We start from the raw sequence: 23,418 nt of genomic DNA, 5'->3' as shown, positions 1-23,418 counted from the left end.
GTTTTTACACAATATTATACAAACATGGACCCCAAATCTTATCCTTATTTTAGTATGCAACAGCGGAAGCTCTTAGTATTCACCTGAGAATAAACATGCTTTAAACGTCAACAAAAATGTTGGTGAACTATAGGTTTAACCTATATATATCAAATCGTAACAATAGACCACAAGATTTTATATTTCAATACACATCCCATACATAGAGATAAAAATCATTCATATGGTGAATACCTGGTAACCGACATTAACAAGATGCATATATAAGAATATCCCCATCATTCCGGGGCACCCTTCGAATATGATATAAATTTCGAAGTACTAAAGCATCCGGTACTTTGGATGGGATTTGTTAGGCCCAATAGATCTATCTTTAGGATTCGCGTCAATTAGGGTGTCTGTTCCCTAATTCTTAGATTACCAGACTTAATAAAAAAGGGCATATTCAATTTCGATAATTCAACCATAGAATGTAGTTTCACGTACTTGTGTCTATTTTGTAAATCATTTATAAAACCTGCATGTATTCTCATCCCAAAAATATTATATTTTAAAAGTGGGACTATAACTCACTTTCACAGATATTTCCTTCCTCGAAAATAAGACTTGGCCATAGATCGATTCATGAACCTATACAAATATGTACATATATATCAAAGTATGATCAAAATATAATTACAACCATTTTATTATGTTTTAAAGAATTGAGTGTACTAAGTCAGCTGTCGGCGTTAGTAACCTACAACTAGTTATCCACAGTTAGATGTACAGAAATAAATCGATATATATTATCTTGAATCAATCCATGACCCAGTGTATACACGTCTCAGGCTAGATCACAACTCAAAGTATATATATTTTTGGAATCAACCTCAACCCTGTATAGCTAACTCCAACATTACTGCATATAGAGTGTCTATGGTTGTTCCAAATAATATATATACATGGGTCGATATGATATGTCAAAATATTTGCATACGTGTCTATGGTATCCCAAGATTACATAATATAGTAGAATACATGTATAATACAATATAAGTTAGCTAGGATATGATTTGTATAGATTTGTTAAACATTTCCCGTAGCTAAAAAGATCAAAAATATTCAATCTTGTTTTATCCATAACTTCTTCATTTTAAATCCGTTTTGAGTGAATCAAATTGATATGGTTTCATATTGAACTCTATTTTATGAATATAAATAGAAAAAGTATAGGTTTATGATTGGAAATATAAGTTACAAGTTATTTTTGTAAAGGTAGTCATTTCAGTCGAAAGAACGACGTGTAGATGACCATTTTAGAAAACATACTTCCACTTTGAGTTTAACCTTGATTTTTGAATATAGTTTCATGTTCATATGAAAAATAATTTTTGCAGAAGAACAACTTTTAAATCAAAGTTTATCATAGATTTTAATTATCCAAACCAAAACAGCCCCCGGTTTCACTATGACGGCGTATATCCGATTTTATGGTGTTCATCGTGTTTCCAGGTTTTAAATCATTAAGTTAGCATATCATATAGATATAGAACATGTGTTTAGTTGATTTTAAAAGTCAAGTTAGAAGGATTAACTTTTGTTTGTGAACAAGTTTAGAATTAACTAAACTTTGTTCTAGTGATTACAAGTTTAAACCTTCGAATAAGATAACTTTATATGTATGAATCGAATGATGTTATGAACATCATTACTACCTCAAGTTTTCTGGATAAAACTACTGGAAATGAGAAAAATGGATCTAGCTTCAAAGGATCCTTGGATGGCTTGAAAGTTCTTGAAGCAGAATCATGACACGAAAACAGTTCAAGTAAGATTTTCACTCGAAATAAGATTGTTATAGTTGTAGAAATTGAATCAAAGTTTGAATATGAATATTACCTTGATTTAGAAAGATAACCTAATTTAAATAACAAAGGTTCCTTGATCTTAGATGATTACTTGGAATGGATTAGAAAGCTTGGAAGTAGACTTGCAAACTTGGAAGTATTCTTGATTTTTATGAAATTATACTTATGGAATTTATGAAGAACACTTAGAACTTGAAGATGGAACTTGAGAGAGATCACTTAGATGAAGAAAATTGAAGAATGAAAGTGTTTATAGGTGTTTTTGGTCGTTGGTATATGGATTAGATATAAAGGATATGTAATTTTGTTTTCATGTAAATAAGTCATGAATGATTACTCATATTTTTGTAATTTTATGAGATATTTCATGCTAGTTGCCAAATGATGGTTCCCACATGTGTTAGGTGACTCACATGGGCTACTAAGAGCTGATCATTGGAGTGTATATACCAATAGTATATACATCTAAAAGCTGTGTATTGTACGAGTACGAATACGGGTGCATACGAGTAGAATAGTTAATGAAACTGAACGAGGATGTAATTGTAAGCATTTTTGTTAAGTAGAAGTATTTTGATAAGTGTCTTGAAGTCTTTCAAAAGTGTATGAATACATATTAAAACACTACATGTATATACATTTTAACTGAGTCGTTAAGTCATCGTTAGTCGTTACATGTAAATGTTGATTTGAAACCTTTAAGTTAACGATCTTCTTAAATGTTGTTAACCCAATGTTTATTATATCTAATGAGATGTTAAATTATTATATTATCATGATATTATGATATATTAATATATCTTAATATGATATATATACATTTAAATGCCGTTACAACGATAATCATTACATATATGTCTCGTTTCGAAATCATTAAGTTAGTAGTTTTGTTTTTACATATGTAGTTCATTGTTAACACACTTAATGATATATTTAAATATCATTTTATCATGTTAAATATAGTGTATCAATATCTTAATATGATACATATATATTTAGTAGACGTTATCATAACGATAATCGTTATATATATCATTTCGAGTTTCTTAACTTAGTAAATCTCATTTCTTATGTATATCACACATTGTTAATATACTTAGTGAGATACTTACTCATCATAATCTCATGTCAACCATATATATATGTCTATATATACCACAACATGTAGTTTTTACAAATTTGGAACGTTCGTGAATCGCCGGTCAACTTGGTTGATCAATTGTCTATATGAAACTCATTTCATTTAATCAAGTCTTAACAAGTTTTATTGCTTAACACGTTGGAAACATTTAGTCATGTAAATATCAATCTCAATTAATATATATAAACATGGAAAAGTTCGGGTCACTACAGAATGAATGATATTATGACGATTAATAAATTAACAAGTGGGACTAGGTAAGCCTTTCTTTGGCCGACACCTTTAACAACTTATAACCCCACTTGTGATTAAAATAATTCGACAGTTATAACTCTTATCAAACCCTTTTAAACCGTTCGCGTAACTATCTGTATGTTGGGCTGAGATGTAAATCCTAGTTGGGTTAAAATCAATGATCTGTTGGGTTTGAATTAATTGTTTGGGCCGAGGCTTATGTCTCTGTTGGGTCATGTTCACGAATCCACTAATTTCTCATTTCAAATTACAGCAACTCGTTAATATTGTTTTTGGTTTCTGGTTTATGGGTGCATGATGAATAATCGATGATGTAATAACGACGAGATGAAAGATGATGATGGGCGTATGATTTTAAGAAGAATGATACTATGATTATGTATGCGAATGATAATGATATAGTTATGTTAAATGAGAATGATAATAGCTAGATGATGTTAGGATTATGAAAGGATAATTATGACATACAATTATGATTATAATAACTGTGATGATATAGATGATATAATGGTAACGGTGATTGGCGAATCATAATTGATGATGAAGATGATGACGGGTAGATTAGTATAAAAATTGAACGTTATTATGATATTGGCGATGAAAATTATATGATTATGATGTTGTTAAATGATGATCGTGATGAGGATAAAGTTGATGTTGATGATGATGAGATATAAGGTTAGGATTAAATTATGATAACGATACACGGTATGATGATGTTAAGTTAGGAAAATGATACGGGTGATTCGATGGAAAACAATAATAATTATAATGATGGTTAGATTATGATGATGATAACCCTATTTGTTCGCTGTTTGATTACACCACGATCACACTCAATCATTCGTTCTCTCGTTCTCTCGAAGGGTATAGACTATAATTTAATCTTTTTATTTTGATAATGGTAAAAATATATTAAATAGTTATGATTATGATAAACATATAATTAATATTATTTTATTATGAATATGATTATTAATATTATTATTATTAATATTATTATTATTATTATTATTATTATTATTATTATTATTATTATTATTATTATTATTATTATTATTATTAATACTATTATTATCATTTTATTATTAGGAATATAAGTATTATTATTATTATTATTATTATTATTATTATTATTAATTAAAGTTATCATTTTATTTAGATTGACATTATTAGTAAAATTATTATTTTTATCAAAATTAGTATTATTATTACTCATTTTTAGTAATAGGTATTATTATCAATATTATTGTCTTTATTATAAAAATAAAATTACTTATTATTATTAATAATATTATCATTATCAAGGTTTTAATATATTATTTTCATTATTATTATTATCAGTTATTATTAGTATTATTATTAGTATTATAAAAATATTACAACTTCCTATTATTATTAATATTATTTTACCAAGTAAAGTATTAGTAATATAAAAACATATTTTAATATAATCATATATATATATATATATATATATATATATATATATATATATATATATATATATATATATATATATATATATATATTTAAATATAAATTTTAATTTAATAAGTAACATATTTAAATATAATTTAATAATTGTTAAAATTAATATATATATATATATATATATATATATATATATATATATATTTAAATATATATTTTAATTTAATAAGTAACATATTTAAATATAATTTAATAATTGTTATAATTAATATATATATATATATATATATATATATATATATATATATATATATATATATATTCTAAATAAAATATATTAAAAAAAAATTGATATATAAATATTAATTATTTACTAAAAATATATATAATTGTTATAATTAATATATTTGTAACATATAAAGTACTAATATAACAAGATATAGTAATATTTTTATTAAATAAACTTGTTTAAATAATATTATATGTTTTAATATATATATATATAACTGATATAGGTTCTTGAATCTGAGGCCGACCCTACACTTGTTCAATGTCGTCATATGTATTTTTACTACAAAATACAGTATTGTGAGTTTCATTACTCCCTTTTTATATATATTTTTGGGACTGAGAATACATGCGCTGATTTTATTAATGTTTTACGAAATAGACACAAGTGATCAAAAATTACATTCTATGGCTGGATTATGAATATTGAATATCACCCTTTTTTAGCTTGGTAACCTAATAATTAGGAAACGGTTATGGCCCCTAATTGACACGAATCCTAAAGATAGATATATGGACCTCGACAAGTCCCATCCGGGGTACGGAGGCTTTAGTACTTCCAGATTCTTATTATTATACAGACGAGAGGTTCTGTTTGGGGATATTCTATGCCTTAAAGTTAAGTCGGTTATAAAGCATTCACCATATGAATGATTTTTAATTCGCGGGTTATGCGTATCATTTTTTACTCGGGTTACGTGTATAATTAAATATATGAAAGCTTGTGGTCTATTAAAATGATGAAAATGAATGATTATGATAAACTAATGAACTCACCAACCTTTTGGTTGACACTTGAAAGCATGTTTATTCTCAGGTATTAAAGAAATCTTCCGCTGTGCATTCGCTCATTTTAAAGATATTACTTGAAGTCATTCATGGCATATTTCAAAAGACACTGCATTGAAGTCATTGAGTTTAATAAATATTATTAAGTAAATGACAGATTAAGTCATTTATAGTTTGGATATTTTGAAATGGTATGCATTCCTGTCAACTTTCGATGTAATGAAAGTTTGTCTTTTAAAAAACGAATGCAATGTTTGTAAAATGTATCATATAGAGGTCAAGTATCTCGCGATGTAACCAAATGTAATGTATTCGTCCAGATGGATTAGGATGGGTAATTATAGTAAGTCCACCGAGCCTTGGATTCTGACTGAGGACTCTTTCGTAGTAAAACATCTAACTAGACCCCTAGTACATTGTCGGTCCTAGACCATGCTAGTGTAGTCACCAAGCATATAAACTTAGTACGTACACGCTGAAGCATAACGATTGTTATAAGCTGTACCTCTTCTAAGTAAGGCCATGGAACCCGATCAGTGTTGATTTGTACACTTCACCATAACGCGGTCTCAAGCATTGCACCCCGCTTGAGGGATTCTTGGTTAATTAAGGAATTGTTTCTTTAAACACATAAAGGATTCGACCGTTAGGATAACCGAACATGTTCATGGAAGTCAAAACCGACTTGGCCATGGTGTTCTTTATGGTTGAACTCTTTTTAAGGGCCTAACTACCTTTTAAACCCAATCATTAACAAAAGCATCGAAGGACATCACATTTCTCGGATATGGCAAACCCTATATTTTATTATGCTTAAGAAAGTTTAGACTGTGGAATGTTAATACGTCACCCAACCGAGTCGCTCAATTGGATGAGCTGTCTGAATGTGTATGCCTGTAGTCAGACTGCACGGGCATCGGGGGTAAGGGACGTTGTTGTCTATTCAGAATCTTTAAGCCTATCGCATTACCCAGTGACATGTATTATGACAGGGGCGTTTAGGACCAGTGTAATGAATACAAGGTCAATACCTATTCATGAGCCAGCATTCTATAATCTCGGTAAAGTAACTGATGAAATCAGAGTATGTGCTTTACTTATCTTATAAACTAGAAAACCCAATTTTAGGTAATAAACCACTACTCCTTCACCTTAGGATTATCTTAAGCTTTAATTATAGGTTCGATTCTACTTATATCTTAAAAATATGACCCTAGGTCATACTTTCATTACTCATAATAAGGAGTAGTACGATTTAGGCCCCACTAAATATAAATTTAAAACTATTGTTCGCTACCCTGATCGGCTGATTCTGACGCCGTGCGACCGAATGGCACCGCACAAATAAAACCGTCCGTTGCGGCCATATCATTGTGGTATAACAAAGTTTTTGGTGCCACTGCCGGGGAACTGGTATCAGACAATACTGCTTTTATCATACTCATTCACAAGCATTTAGTGGTGTCTAAGAAAGACAATTATACACGGACTTGGTTGTTGGATTTTCCAAACAGTCTCAAATTATATTATAACCAAAAAGGATCCCTCCTCTTCGTAGTCGGCATGGCCACTTGGTTTGTTGAATAGTTCGTGCGAGGTTCTATTATAGAAATACCAGGGAATCAGTAGCAAGAACCAAAAACATATTTAAACTTAGAATAATTAGATTACTTTAGAACTATCTTAGATTACTTTAGATTAAGGCTACCTTAGACTACCTTAGATGACCTTAGTTTACTTTAAAATAACCTTAGATTGCTTTAGACTAACTTAGGAACTTAGCTTATCTGCTTAATAATTTAAAAACAATCAGAAATCAAATGGCGTTACACGTTACTTTAGCAGAAAACACCAAACCCTCGATTGAAGGTCGAGGAGGACCGAACAGATTCCCAGAGATTCAAGGACACTCGATCGAGTTAAAACATCACATTATACAGCTCATCTAAAATGGCTGTCAATTTCATGAATTACCGAATGATGATCCTAACTCTCACCTTGATAAATTCATATCTCTTTCGAACTCCTATAGACAGCCAGGGATAGAACAAGATATAGTCCAGCTATACTTGTTCCCATATTCTCTCACTCATCATGCACAAACATGGTTTAAAGTATTGGAAAAAGACTCCATCACGTCCTGGACGGAGATGGGTACTAAATTCCAAACCAAATACCATCCTTCTAAACAAACCAAACTTAAGAATGACATCATTAACTTTAAACAAAGTTATGATGAATCTCTTTACACTGCATGGGAGCAATTCAAAACCCTACTGAAGAAATGCCCTAATCATTAGTTAGAACGGTCAGCCCAAATCTGTACCGTCTTCAATGGTCTTATGGTAAATCATAGGATGACGATCGATGCAGCAGCTCAAGGAAATCTGATGAACCAAACCGCAGACGAAGCATGAGAATTTCTCGAGAACATGACAATACATCATCATGACTGGAACAGTGGTGAAACAACTTCATCATCTGCACCACTCTCTACTCAATAATCATATGGAGGCCATCAAATCCCTCACAGATAAGATGGAATCTCTTGCCAAACAACTCGGACAATTGAAGACGCGGCCGCAGTAAGTTAACCAGGTTCAGGCCTGTGTCAATTGTACCAACCCACAACCCACTGAAGAATATCAAGTTGAGTACAAGAACCCTGATGGTTCAGTCTGTTACTTTCAATACCCAGCTCGTCAATCAAATCCCAGATTCAATCAACAACCTAGGGTTAACCAATTCCAAAGACAACCAGCCTTTTTGCTATTGTTACCCACTTTATCCACCCCAACAATCTCAATTGACCTACGATTAACCACTTCCACTCACTGGTTCACCAGCTGAGGAAAATTCCCTAACCACCTAAATTACAAAAGTAACCAACCCTACTCTCGAGACTGATGATCAGTTGACTCAGTTCATCCAAGGACGACAATAGTTAAATCAGAGAACTGCATTAAGACAAGACCAAATAGAAATACTAATGAGAAATCAATTAGCTCTGCTCAAAAGTCTAGAAACGCAGCTCGGACAGTTATCACAACGCCTTGAAACCCGACCACAAGGAAGGTTACTATAACACCCCATCAAAAAACCCTTTAACGGAATGTTTAATCTGATCCTATTTCTTGGCTTGACTTCTACGTAACAGCAATATTTTTACAGCGGAAGCAATTAATACGTGAGAATAAAACTTGCAAAACGGATCAACAATAATGTTGAGTGAATCTACAAATTTTAGGAAAACAATACAATATGTTTAAGAAATAATATTCCGAAAATGTTTAATAGTCGAAGACCACCAAGGTTCAATGTTAAAAGTTTGTAGACAACTCCGTGTCCCGTTTCAAATGTTGACACTACCATGTCAAGTTTAAAATATTTGCAGACAATACCATGTCAAGTTTTATCTCATTCGTCCGTAAACCACGGTTTTAAATAACGTTGTATAGTATCTGAAAACATTATTGAGAAAATAGTTCAAGTCCATTGTCCACGAGATTTCAAAAGTACAACTCTAAGTTGCGAAACGTATACATAATCCATCAGCACCTGAATACTAGCAATGACTAGAGTATAGAATCCACTACACTCCCTTTACCCTATAAAAATGTTATACACTTGATCGAGTGTATCTAATGCTCAAAGTAAATGCACCACAGTTATAAAGTAGGATGATGTTGTCAACCTAACGGACCCATCCATCTAAATTGTGCTTTACCTGATGGTATCAAAAGTATTCAAGCTAGAGGCTTTGTGATCAAACTCAATATGTATAAATAGTACTCGTTTCAACATAAAAGTATTTGCAAAAATGTATAAGTAATACAGCGTGTATTCTCATCCCTGAAAACATGTAAAAAATGGGACTGTAGAATCACCTTTAAATAAAGCTCGGATTGAAAAGTAGACAATTAACTTGTGCGATTTACTACCAAGAAGTGCAACATAAGTATACGTATTTAGGTTGGTCAACATATAAGCCTTATACAAATGTGGTTTCATAGAGTAAGTTGTCTTATTGCTCAACTCGACGTGTTTCAAAGTAAAAGTCAACATATAGTCAACTAGTTCATGCAAGTCAACAAAGTCAACCAAAGTCAAACCAAAAGTCAAACTTGGTCAAAGTAGTCAACTAAGGTCAAAATTAGTAGGTTCATGTCAAATGTTGGTCAACATGTCAAACTTAAGTCATACAACACGTTTTAGATCATAAATGGTCAATTACACAATCACAGTTTATCATCATGCATAACGTTCATGTACATGTAGCAAACTTCGCATAATATCTCATAGTACAAAATTCATGGTAACATGGAAAACTCCAGATCTAAAGTATACTCAAAATTGATTCTAAAAAGTCCGGCCAGGGTCTCATACAATGTCTACAAGTTAGGAATCAGAAGGGGTACATTTATGGTTTGCCAAATCAGTTTCTGACCGCGCACTGATTTCGTATTGACTATAACCGGAGCTAGGAACATTAAAATCAAGCTAGGTCAGTGGCCTTGGTTCAAGGATAAGTCAAACTAACACATATCAAAAGATGAGAAAATTTTGTTAAGCCAATTGGTATAATTTATTCATTCAAGTTGGATGATCAGTTTTCAGCTCAATTCAGAATTTACTATAACTATGGCACTAGTGTTCCCAATGCATAAAGTTTCAGAGATTGCCATTAACTAAACATATATCACATATCATGTCAAGATTCATATTCCAGAAGCATTCATGTTAATTCACAAAACACAAATCACAGAGTACAAAACAGAGAGCAAGTTTCATATTCAATCCTAGGTTAGCTAGTCACATTCGCATGCAATTATCCGAAGATCTAGATACAATTAGACCATGATATCTACATGAAAAGTGAAGTAATTTTTGTTTAAATTTCAGATATGCAAATATTTAAACCCAGAAATTAACACATCTTAGCATACAAGTCTGTTTTCATGCATGTGCTGGAAAAATCAACATTTTCACTAAATCAAGCATATCACAAGTTATACTCAAGCAAATGGCTTGATATCCTAGTAGAAAGTGAGTATTTTTGAATTTTGTATCCAATGATAATAATATCACAAAGAAATTCATGACCTATCAACACTAGATTTCTGATCAAGCAACAAAAACACAACGTTAATTTCAAATGGACATAACTTGATCATCCGGAAACGAAATCAAGCGAATCCAAAGCCTAAAATCAATATTTTTTCATGAGGATTCTAAATATCACATAATACCATGCAATTGAAAAATTCAAATTTCTGTACACATCAGAATCAAATTCCTGATTTATTAATAACATGGCAATCGCGCAAATTAAACCATGTAATCGCATACAATCATCATGACTCGAGCAATAGACATCATCTACTACGAAACTTCAATAAAAATTCAAATTTTAAAAGTTAGGGTTTGCTATTTATACCTTTGATCGTGAAAAGAATTATATCAACGCGTAGAGCACGAAGGGAATTGCAAGTTTAATGCTGAACACTTAAGCTAAAAAGTAAAAATTGACGGTGGATTGATGGGGTGTGTGTGTGTGTCAACATGAAAGAGAGCAGGAGAGGAAGAAGCTGCGTTTTTTGATACTAATTAGGTTTAGGGATTTGTTTTAGTGTTATATTCACTAGTTAATTACAATTAGACCCTAAAGTAATCAAGTCTAGCAAAAAGGCCCCAAATTAGAACTTCAAGGGGGATGTGAGGGTGGTTCGGCCGAACATGGCCCACTATGGTGCCCCGGGTTCTCGTTTTACAAAAGCGTGTAATCGTGGTCCGTCTCAAGTGCCGTTTAGACGTACCGAAGGCCCAGAATGCTAAACCGATCGTTAAAACACAACCAAACATTTAATTTATTAAAACCCCAATAAATTAAATATTTTTAAAAAGTTAATAATTATTAAAATAAACCCGAGCGTTTCGTTGCTCAAAAAGCAATTAACAAAACCGTAACGTTTTTATCGTATTTCTTTATCCGAATTTTGTTTTCAAATTAATATTAACTCATATTAATTATCATAACCCTCCAAGGATCAAGTATGTATTTATTACACATAAACACATAAAAATCAAGTAATCGCCGTTAAATTTGAAAGGACCCGTTCATATCAATTATAAACGTTTCATAACACTTGGTTTCATTACGAGGTATTTGACCTCTATATGATAAGTTTTGTAAACATTGCATTCATTTTAAAGGACAAACTTTCATTTCAACGAAAGTTTTCAAGTATGCATACCTTTTCAAAATACATCCAATCTATACCAATGATATAACTATGTTTCCCAAGTTATAAATGACTAGTCTGTCATTTATTTAATACTAACGATAATACTAATAATTATTATAATGATAATAATTATAATAATAATAATAATAATAATAATAATAATAATAATAATATTAATAATAATAATGATGATAATATTAATAATAACCTTAGTGATAATAACGATAGTAATAATAATAACAATAACAATTTTAATGATAAAACTTATATTAATAACGATAATGATAATAATAATAATTATTATTAGATAATAATACTAATGGCGATAACAATAACAATGATAGTAATAATAATAATAATAATAATAATAATAATAATAATAATAATAATAATAATAATAATAATAATAATAATAATAATAATAATAATAATAATAATTGAAAATAGAATCGTCACTCACGTATCAATATTGTGATTCAATATTGCAGGAAAGTACGCGAACGCAACAGAAATGATAAACACTAGGTTCACGATCAAAACCCCCAAACAATACCCATAACCTCTATAGCTATAACCCATAATTTCCTTAGCTCTATCCCGCTCGAAAAACTCGTTTTGAAATAACTCGCTCATAACCTCGTCGTAGTATTTTATGTATAATACTAATAAATAATAATACTACTACTGATAATAATGAGGTTAATAATAATAATATTATTAATCTTAATAATAATAATAATTTATAATTATATAGAGAGAGTTGAGAGATTGAGAGATAAGAGGTAATGAATTCGGCAGACTAGTGATCGAGCTTTATATAAATTTTGGCCAGCCGCCCCCCCCATGCGATCGCATGGGACTCAAGGCATTTAACCATGCGATCGCATGGCTTAAGAATCCAGCTCAAGTTCAAATGATTAAGGGCTGTCGACAGTTTTTAATTTATTTAATATATATATTTATTTAATTTATATAATTATATATATTATATTATATTCACGAGTATAGTTGACTTGTAACATTAGTTCCGATGACTTGTACTTTACGTTTCGCGGCGTGTAACTTTATCCATAATTAGACTTAATCATCGATAAACTAAATTACCCAAAATATAATTTATACATTTGAGTGTTTTGGTAATTTTCTTCTTTGAATCATCGTCTCGTTATTTATTAATATATATAATAATATTCTTTTAAATCAAATCGTTTTATAACTACGTTAATATTATATTTTATCACTTTGTAAATTATATATATATATATGTATATATATATATGTATATATATATATGTATATATATATATATGTATATATATATATATGTATGTATATATATATATATATATATATATATATATATATATATATATATATATATATTAATTTATTTAAAAATATAAATTTATATATATTATATATAATTGAAATATTTATTTAATAGTATAATATTTTAGTTTTTCAAAAATAATTATATTTCAAAGTTCATTTATAATCATTTAAATAATGAAAAATATTATGTCATAACACGTTTAAGTTTTTGAAACCATATATACACACACACACACACACACATACACACACACACACACACATATATATATATATATATATATATATATATATATATATATATATATATATATATATATATATATATATATATATATATATTTGTAATTTATAATACAAAGCTACAATCAAGTTCGTTTGAAACTGAATCAAATAAATATGATAATTTTGTTTTCCAAACTAAATATATGTAAGAATCATTTTGTTAAAAGGTTAAAATAATGGAAATCGTTATATCATAAAACGTTTTTAGAAAGTAAAATAATATATACTCATAGTAGGTATCAAGTTTTTAAATTAAAGTTTGTTGGTGAAGCATGGGATAAAGTCCAAAGGTTAAATAAACGTATGAAATCATCTTAATGTAAAATGTCGATTTACTTAACTTGTCACTATCCATTTTCTAAGCTATCTACATTTCCAAAATTTCACTTTCACACTAAATAATATGGAAACTAACTAGTTAACGCGTATATAGGAAATCGAACAGGAAACTCCACTAACCCTTGTCTAGTTCCCGATAATTGACACTTTTGTTTTTACTTGTAATTCACTTACCATTTATTCCGAATATTTTTAAAAAGAAAAGATTTCTCAAATCACAGTGGACCTCTCAACAGGGAGCTGTAACCATATCATAATTTATCTGATAATTCAATCATTTGAAATTATCTTTTAATTCCGTCGATAAAATATTAAACATATATCGAAACAAATATGTTCATGTAAAGTATTATGCATCTAATACTTTGTTAACGTTTTCAATTAATATAACAATATAATTATATACATATCTATTTATACATAAATGTTCGTGAATCGTCGAGCGCAGTCAAAGTGTAATGACCCGGACTTTTTCGATCAATTTATACTTATAAGATTAATATTTACATAAATTAAACCTTACCAACATGATAAGCAATCCAAATTGTTAAAACTTATGTTTTCGAAAAGATTTTTACACAACATTTGACCGTCTAGTTTGACCGATGATATCACGAACTATATAATATATGATAATTATACGTTTGTGTATATATATGTATATATACATATTTAACATGATTTATGGATGTTTTAATATCTTATTTTGTATTAATAACAATAAGTTATAAGTATATTTTGAAACTACTAACTTAAGTTTTCAAAACGATAACCATACGTAACGTTATTTGACATAAATACTTATGGCCTATAATGTTTATACATATATCGTATATATAATGTATTTAATCACTTTTTAAGGACTTAAATACATAAAACCATATAAGTATATTCACAAAAGATAGCCATATTTGAATCCTCGTTCCATTTTCACAAGAATTCTATACGTATATCTAGAGTATATGTACTCGTATTATACCTAGCTTCTATACGTATTTACTATTGGTATATACACATCAAATCACCACCTAACCAGCCCTTGTTACTACCTTAGGTATAAGGTAATTAGAATTTGGAAGCAAGTATGACTAAGTTTACAAAATAACAAACTTGAAATTTGTTCTTGTCTCCCCCCATTCACGTTTTTAATGAGGGTGAGGAGTACTCCATTTTGATTCATTTTCACTTCCATTTTCTAGCTAAACACACACACTTACTAGCATCATGTCTCTCTAAGAACTCCAGCAAAAATCCTCTCAAGAATCACCTTAAACATCACCATAACAAGATCAAACAAAAACACTACAAAAATACAACTTTCAATTCAAGTTTATGTCTTAAGTTGCTTCCAATCTTTCATCCAATTCCATCACTCTTTTGGTTCTAGGTTTTTACTTCTCTTTTACAGCAATCTTGTCCAAGTAACTTGAGGTAGTAACTTTGTTCATAACCTTATTCGATTCATATATATATAGCTATCTTATTTTATGGTATAAAATTTTAACAACAAGAACATAGTTTGAATGTTTTCAAACTTGTTTGCAAACTAAATAGATCCTTCTAACTTAACTTTTAAAATACTTCAAGACCTGTAATATATCATAAGGATATGCTAACTTAACAAGGTAAAACTTGGTTTTTCAAAGAACACCTTAAAAACTGAATTTACGTCGTCGGAGTACAACCGGGGGCTGTTTTGGGTTGGATAATTAAAAACCATCTTGAACTTTGAATTGGAGGCTTATTTTCTGGAAAATTGATATTTACTATGAATATGTTAACACATAAAAATTTCATGATTTAACTCAAAGTATAAGTATTTTTAGAAAAATAATCATTTAAGGTTGTTTACATGATGGAAAATGATCAACTTCATAAGTTTCACCAAAGTTTGACCTATGACCTGTGATTTCGAATACAAACTAAGGTATTTATAGTTCATATTCTTAAAGAAGGACTCGATCCAAGGAAGTGGCAAGTTGAACCAACAAAAACGGAGTTGTAACGAAGAAACTATGACCAAAACAAAATCGGATATCCAAAACTAGTTTAGCCACGAAAATAATTGGAGAAAAATTAAATAAATCACATCTTTCTAAAATAACATGATGTTTTATATATATGTACTCATAATTTAATTTTATATATTTCAGGATCACCCGTAAACAACAAGAGAAGATTAATCATAAGACCTCATGTACGTACGCAACACGTCATTTGACAACACCGGTACTTTATGTACGCAACACGTCATTTGACAACACCGGTACCGTGGGTCAAGATTAATCCCGACCAATACGAATACAATGGGGGTTTTATTTATTTCGATGGGGGTTTTATTTATTTATTAAACACCTAAATATGAACCATTAAAAATTGAATTGCTAACTACGGACTAAGAAGACATTAAAAGTATTATAAGTATATATATATATGTGACGATTGTTTAAAATGAAAATATATTGATAAATTATATATGGATAGGTTCGTGATATCAACCGGAGACCAAGTCAAAATATATATATCTTCAAGGTAAAACTGAGTATATAGTCACACTTTTAAACTCTAAGTATTTCGGGATGAGAATACATGTATTTTATGTTTTACGTTATGGACACAAGTAACTGAAAAATATATTCTACGTTGAGTTGTACCACTGGCATACTTCCCTGTAGCTTGGTAACTATTATTTACAGCGGTATTGTAAACGAGAATCCTGTTGATAGATCTATCGGGCCTGACAACCCCAACCGGACTGGACGACCAGTATTCAACGGTTGCACAGTACTTCGTTTCGTGACTACATTTGGTACGGTGTAGTAAGATTTCATAATAAAGGGAATATGCGACGTGATTAAATGTTAAGTATGGTTACCAAGTGCTCAACCACTTAGAATATTTTTATTAAAATGTTTATATATGAAATCTTGTGGTCTATATATATATATATTGCTGCCGGCATTAAACCTATATCTCACCAACTTTATGTTGACGTTTTAAGCATGTTCATTCTCAGGTGATAATTAGAAGCTTCCGCTGCAACATGTTGAATTTAAGCAAGATCTTGAGTATGCATATTTGTGTCAAAAATAAAACTGCATATCGGAGGATTTGTAATGTAAAATATGTTGGAAATCGTATTGTTATCATCACATGTAAAGTTTGTAAGTCTAAGATTATCGCTAAACGATAATCATCTTTATATTGTCTAAAGCTTGTATTAAAATAAGAGTTATGGTTTGTAATGTAAAATAAATGCAGTTGTTCTTTTAAAAATGTCGCATATAGAGGTCAATACCTCGCAATGAAATCATACGTTATCTAACTCGTTCTTATGGTTAAGGACGGGTTATGACATGTGGTATCAGAGCGGTGTTCTTAGCGAACCAGGTTTGCATTAGTGTGTCTAACTGATAAGTCGTTAGGATACATTAGTAAGTCTGGACTTTGACCGGGTCTGATTTAAAAACCATTGCTTATCATTGTTGGTTAAAATTTATATCTAAATATTATGTAGTACTAATGGGTTAGTTGTTGTGTGATAGATGTCGGGCTCAAAACTTGTTATTACATTCAGCGACTCCGAACCAGAATCTTCAGATGCTGTTCCAGTCATTAACCTATCCGATGACGAAAATAATATCTTTGGGGAAGACTCACAAATTCCGGATGAACCGACTATAGAGAACCCGGAAAGTGAACCCGAGGAGGAAAGTGAACCCGAGGAGGAAAGTGAACCCGAGGAAGAAATACAGGAAATTACGAAAGACAAGTTCGAACTAGGAAAGAAACGAAAGGCTAATGAATTAGAAAATTCAAATCCCGAGTTTAGTGAGGATGATGTGGCACCAACTCCACTAGACACTACCACCCCTATTCCCGCTATTCCTATTCGTTCTATCCTGGCATCCAGTTCTTCAGTCCCACAGCCAAAATATAGGCAGACAGCTAGGATAAGCGTTAGGCGATTCATTGAACCTAAACGTCCTAGAAAATAGACCAAACGATGCGCTGCCGTATTAAACCATGGGATCATATAATGTTTTGTATAATATTATTAGTGTGGTTTGCTTAATGTTCGATGTAAGATAAGCATATGTAAAATAGTGAAGTATGAAATGCAATAATTTTCCATGGTTAAGTATTATTTACATTGTAGTAATTGGTTCTGTACTAAGCTATTAAGTATGAACATTAACGGGTAGGTACTACCCTAGATATAATTATAAAACGCTAATAAGAAGAAAAGGCTTTTATAATAATACCTGGTTCATATTATTAATAAGCTATAATGTACTGTAAATATACACTACATCTATAATATTCCATGTGAATAATTATTTTCTTTTCATTCTTATAGAAGAATATGGCGCGATTGAATCGAATGACGGAACAAGAAGTCGAGGAATTCATCAACCAGCGAGTGAACGACAGAATGTTATGGGTCGAGGCTGCAAGAGCTGCTGCAGTTAACCCAAATCCTCGTGTAGGATGCACCTACAAGACTTTTCAAGCTTGTAAGCCCTCATCATTCAGTGGAACGGAAGGACCGATCGGTTTAACCCGGTGGATAGAAAAGATGGAGACTGTGTTTAAAATCAGTGGTTGTGTTGAAAAGGACATGACCAAGTATGCATCGTGCACTTTACAAGATAGTGCACTCACGTGGTGGAAAAATTTTGTGAAGGCTGTAGGAGGAGATGTAGCTTATGATACTCCATGGGAAGAATTCAAAACAATGTTAATCAACGAATATTGTCCAAGGAACGAGGTTAGGAAGTTGGAAGATGAATTACAAAGTCTGAAGGTTATTGGTACTGAAATCACCAACTACAATCAGCGATTCATGGAATTAGTTTTGCTATGTCCTGAATTGGTTCCAACCGAAGAGCGGAAGATTGAAATGTACAAAGATGGTTTGCCCAAAAAGGTCAAGGCAAATGTTACAGCATCGAAACCTAAGACAATTCATGAAGCTATAACCATGGCAAACGAGCTAATGGATCAGGTCATCATGGATAAGAAAGTATCCAATACTGATGTGAAGGTATCAGGTAACAAAAGAAAGTGGAATGGAAATTACGATCGAGGTAACCAACAACAATCTTTTAAGAAACAAGAAATCACGCAAGGTGCGGGTAGTGGTTTAAGCTTTGGTTACAAAGGACAAAATCCTTTATGCAACCGATGTCACAAACATCACTCTGGTTACTGTAATGTGGTATGCAACAAATGTAATCGAAAGGGTCATCTTGCTGAAGATTGTAGGGCTCTCGTTACAAATACAAACGGTACCAAGACTCCTGCCACCAATGCAAATAGAACTGCCTTGGCCACTGTTACTTGTTATGGGTGTGGGAAACAGGGTCATTATAAGAGCTAGTGTCCGAATCCAGAGAAGAATAATGGATCTGCACGTAGAAGAGCATTTGTTATTAATGCTAGAGAGGCGTGTGAAGACCCGGAGCTTGTTACGGGTACGTTTACCATTAATAACTTATCAGCATCTATTATATTTGATACTGGTGCCGATAGAAGTTACGTGTGTAGAAATTTTTACACTAAATTGAATTGTTCATCATTACCTCTAGATGCTAAGTACATGATTGAGTTAGCTAATGGTAAACTAATTAAAGCCGATAAAATTTGCCGTGATTGTAAAATAAATTTAGCCGGAGAAACATTTAAGATTGATTTGATACCCGTAGAATTAGGAAGTTTTGATGTAATAGTCGGCATGGACTGGATGTCCAAAATAGGAGCTGAAGTTGTGTGCGCCAAGAAGGCAATTCGCATTCCTCGTAAGGATAAAACGCCAGTAATGATTTATGGAGAGAAGGGTAACTCAAAGCTAAAACTCATTAGTTATTTAAAAGCTCAAAAGTGCTTGAAGAAAGGGTGCTATGCTATCTTAGCACATGTTAATAAAGTCGAAACGAAGGAAAAAGTGAAGAGCATCAATGATGTGCCTGTGGCAAGAGATTTTCCTGAAGTCTTTCCGGAAGAGTTGCCGGGATTACCTCCATTTAGATCTGTAGAATTTCAAATAGATTTAGTACCAGGAGCTGCACCAGTGGCTCGTGCTCCATATAGACTTGCACCGTCCGAGTTAAAAGAACTTCAGAGTCAGTTAAAAGAATTACTGGATCGTGGATTCATACGACCAAGTACTTCACCATGGGGAGCTCCGATTCTATTTGTTAAAAAGAAAGATAGATCTTTTAGGATGTGTATAGATTATCGTGAATTAAATAAGTTAACTATCAAGAATCGGTATCCACTACCGAGAATTGACGACTTATTTGATCAACTGCAAGGATCATGTGTGTACTCAAAAATTGACCTAAGATCGGGCTATCATCAATTACGCGTCAAAGAAGAAGATATACCGAAAACTGCTTTTCGGACACGTTACGGTCATTACGAATTTTTGGTCATGCCGTTTGGATTGACGAATGCGCCAGCTGTATTCATGGACCTCATTAATCGAGTTTGTAGTCCATATTTAGATAAGTTTGTTATCGTTTTCATTGATGATATTCTTATCTATTCCAAGTGTGAGCAAGAGCATGAGCAGCATTTAAGATTGATATTAGAGTTGTTGAGAAAAGAACATCTATATGCTAAATTTTCTAAATGTGCTTTCTGGTTGAAAGAACTGCAATTTCTTGGCCACGTTGTTAGTAGCAAAGGAATTCAGGTTGATCCAGCAAAAATTGAAGCCATTGAAAAATGGGAGACTCCTAAGACACCAACGCAGATACGCCAATTTTTGGGTTTAGCCGGTTATTATAGAAGGTTTATTCAAGATTTTTTCCCGAATAGCTAAGCCGTTGACAGCGTTAACGCAAAAAGGGAAGAAATATGAATGGACCTCTGAGCAGGAGAGTGCATTTCAGTTACTAAAGAAGAAGTTAACTACGGCGCCTATTTTATCGTTACCAGAAGGGAACGATGATTTTGAAATATATTGTGACGCTTCGCGACAAGGTTTTGGTTGCGTTCTTATGCAACGGAAGAAAGTTATTGCATACGCATCCCGACAATTGAAGATTCACGAGCGGAATTATACGACGCATGATCTAGAATTGGGAGCAGTCGTGTTTGCATTGAAGATGTGGAGACACTACTTGTATGGGGTTAAATGCACTGTGTTTACTGATCATAAAAGCCTTCAACATATTTTTGATCAGAAACAGCTGAACATGAGGCAACGTAGGTGGGTCGAGTTAATAAATGACTATGATTGTGAAATTCGTTATCATCCCGGGAAAGCGAATGTGGTGGCTGACGCACTAAGCAGAAAAGAACGAGAACCAATTCGAGTACGAGCGATGAACATAAAAATTCGCATGAATCTCAACTCACAAATCAAAGAAGTTCAACGAGAAGCACTTACTAAAGAAAATATAGGAAATGAAATAATGAAGAAGTATGAAAAGCAACTCGTTATACGGGAAGATGGAATTCGATATTTTGCAAATTGTATTTGGGTACCGAAGTTGGGTGGATTAAGGAAGTTGATATTGAACGAGGCACATAAGACAAGATACTCGATACATCCTGGAGTGGGAAAGATGTACCAAGATCTTAAGACACATTATTGGTGGCCAAATTTAAAGACAGACGTTGCAACATATGTTGGGGAGTGTTTAACTTGTTCCAAAGTCAAAGCAGAACACCAGAAGCCGTCAGGGTTACTTCAACAACCAGAAATCCCAGAATGGAAATGGGATGGTATTACCATGGATTTCATCACGAAGTTACCAAAGACTGCCTGGGGATACGACACCATTTGGGTAATTGTTGATCATCTTACCAAATCTGCACATTTCTTGCCTATAAAGGAAACGGATAGAATGGAGAAATTATTACGATTATATATAAAGGAAATAGTTTCAAGGCATGGAATACCTATTTCCATTATATCTGATCGTGATAGTAGATTTACCTCAAAGTTCTGGCAATCACTACAGGAGGCACTAGGAACTCGTTTGGATATGAGTACCGCATATCATCCGCAAACCGACGGGCAGAGTGAAAGAACAATTCAGACTCTTGAAGACATGCTCAGGGCATGTGTGATCGATTTTGGAAACGGATGGGATAAATATCTACCATTAGCAGAATTCTCGTATAATAATAGTTATCATGCGAGCATTAAAGCTGCGCCATTCGAATCATTGTACGGAAGGAAGTGTAGATCTCTTATTTATTGGAATGAAGTAGGAGATCGACAATTAACTAGTCCCGAGATCATACACGAAACGACTGAGAAGATAGTACAAATCAAGGAGAGATTGAAAACAGCCTGTAGTCGCCAAAAGAGCTACGCCGATGTCCGAAGGAAACCATTAGAGTTTCAGATCGGTGACATGGTTATGCTAAAGGTGTCACCTTGGAAAGGTGTAATACGTTTCGGAAAAAGGGGTAAACTGAACCCAAGATATGTAGGCCCGTTCAAGATCATCGAACGCATTGGACCGGTAGCTTATCGACTCGAGTTACCGCAACAACTCGCCGGAGTACATAATACATTTCACGTCTCGAACCTTAAAAAGTGTCTTGCAAAGGAAGACCTCACCATTCCTCTTGAAGAAATTCAAGTTGACGAGAAACTACAATTCATAGAAGAACCAATCGAGATCATGGACCGTGAAGTTAAACGGCTCAAGCAGAGCAACATACCGATCGTTAAAGTTCGTTGGAATGCACGAAGAGGTCCCGAGTTTACTTGGGAGCGAGAGGATCAAATGAAACAAAAATACCCGCATTTGTTTCCCGATGACGCAAAATAGGTACGATTTTAAAATTTCGGGACGAAATTTATTTAACGGGTAGGTACTGTAATGACCCGGACTTTTTCGATCAATTTATACTTATAAGATTTATATTTACATAAATTAAACCTTACCAACATGATAAGCAATCCAAATTGTTGAAACTTATGTTTTCGAAAAGAGTTTTACACAACGTTTGACCGTCTAGTTTGACCGATGATATCACGAACTATATAATATATGATAATTATACGTTTGTGTATATATATGTATATATACATATTTAACATGATTTATGGATGTTTTAATATCTTATTTTGTATTAATAACAATAAGTTATAAGTATATTTTAAAACTACTAACTTAAGTTTTCAAAACGATAACCATACGTAACGTTATTTGACATAAATACTTATGGCCTATAATGTTTATACATATATCGTATATATAATGTATTTAATCACTTTTTAAGGACTTAAATACATAAAACCATATAAGTATATTCACAAAAGATAGCCATATTTGAATCCTCGTTCCATTTTCACAAGAATTCTATACGTATATCTAGAGTATATGTACTCGTATTATACCTAGCTTCTATACGTATTTACTATTGGTATATACACATCAAATCACCACCTAACTAGCCCTTGTTACTACCCTAGGTATAAGGTAATTAG

General features: G+C 32.0%; 1 non-coding gene across 1 annotated transcript; it reads right to left on the bottom strand.

Moving 5' to 3' along the window:
* Positions 1-7,953: 7,953 nt before the first annotated feature.
* LOC139865303 (small nucleolar RNA R71) lies at positions 7,954-8,059 on the bottom strand. The gene has a single exon (XR_011764830.1). It is a non-coding gene; the product is annotated as a small nucleolar RNA R71 (small nucleolar RNA).
* Positions 8,060-23,418: the final 15,359 nt, after the last annotated feature.

This window comes from Rutidosis leptorrhynchoides, chromosome 8 (genome assembly GCF_046630445.1).
Source record: "Rutidosis leptorrhynchoides isolate AG116_Rl617_1_P2 chromosome 8, CSIRO_AGI_Rlap_v1, whole genome shotgun sequence".
Classification (NCBI taxonomy): domain Eukaryota; kingdom Viridiplantae; phylum Streptophyta; class Magnoliopsida; order Asterales; family Asteraceae; genus Rutidosis; species Rutidosis leptorrhynchoides.
This window is presented reverse-complemented; position numbering and strand designations above follow the sequence as displayed.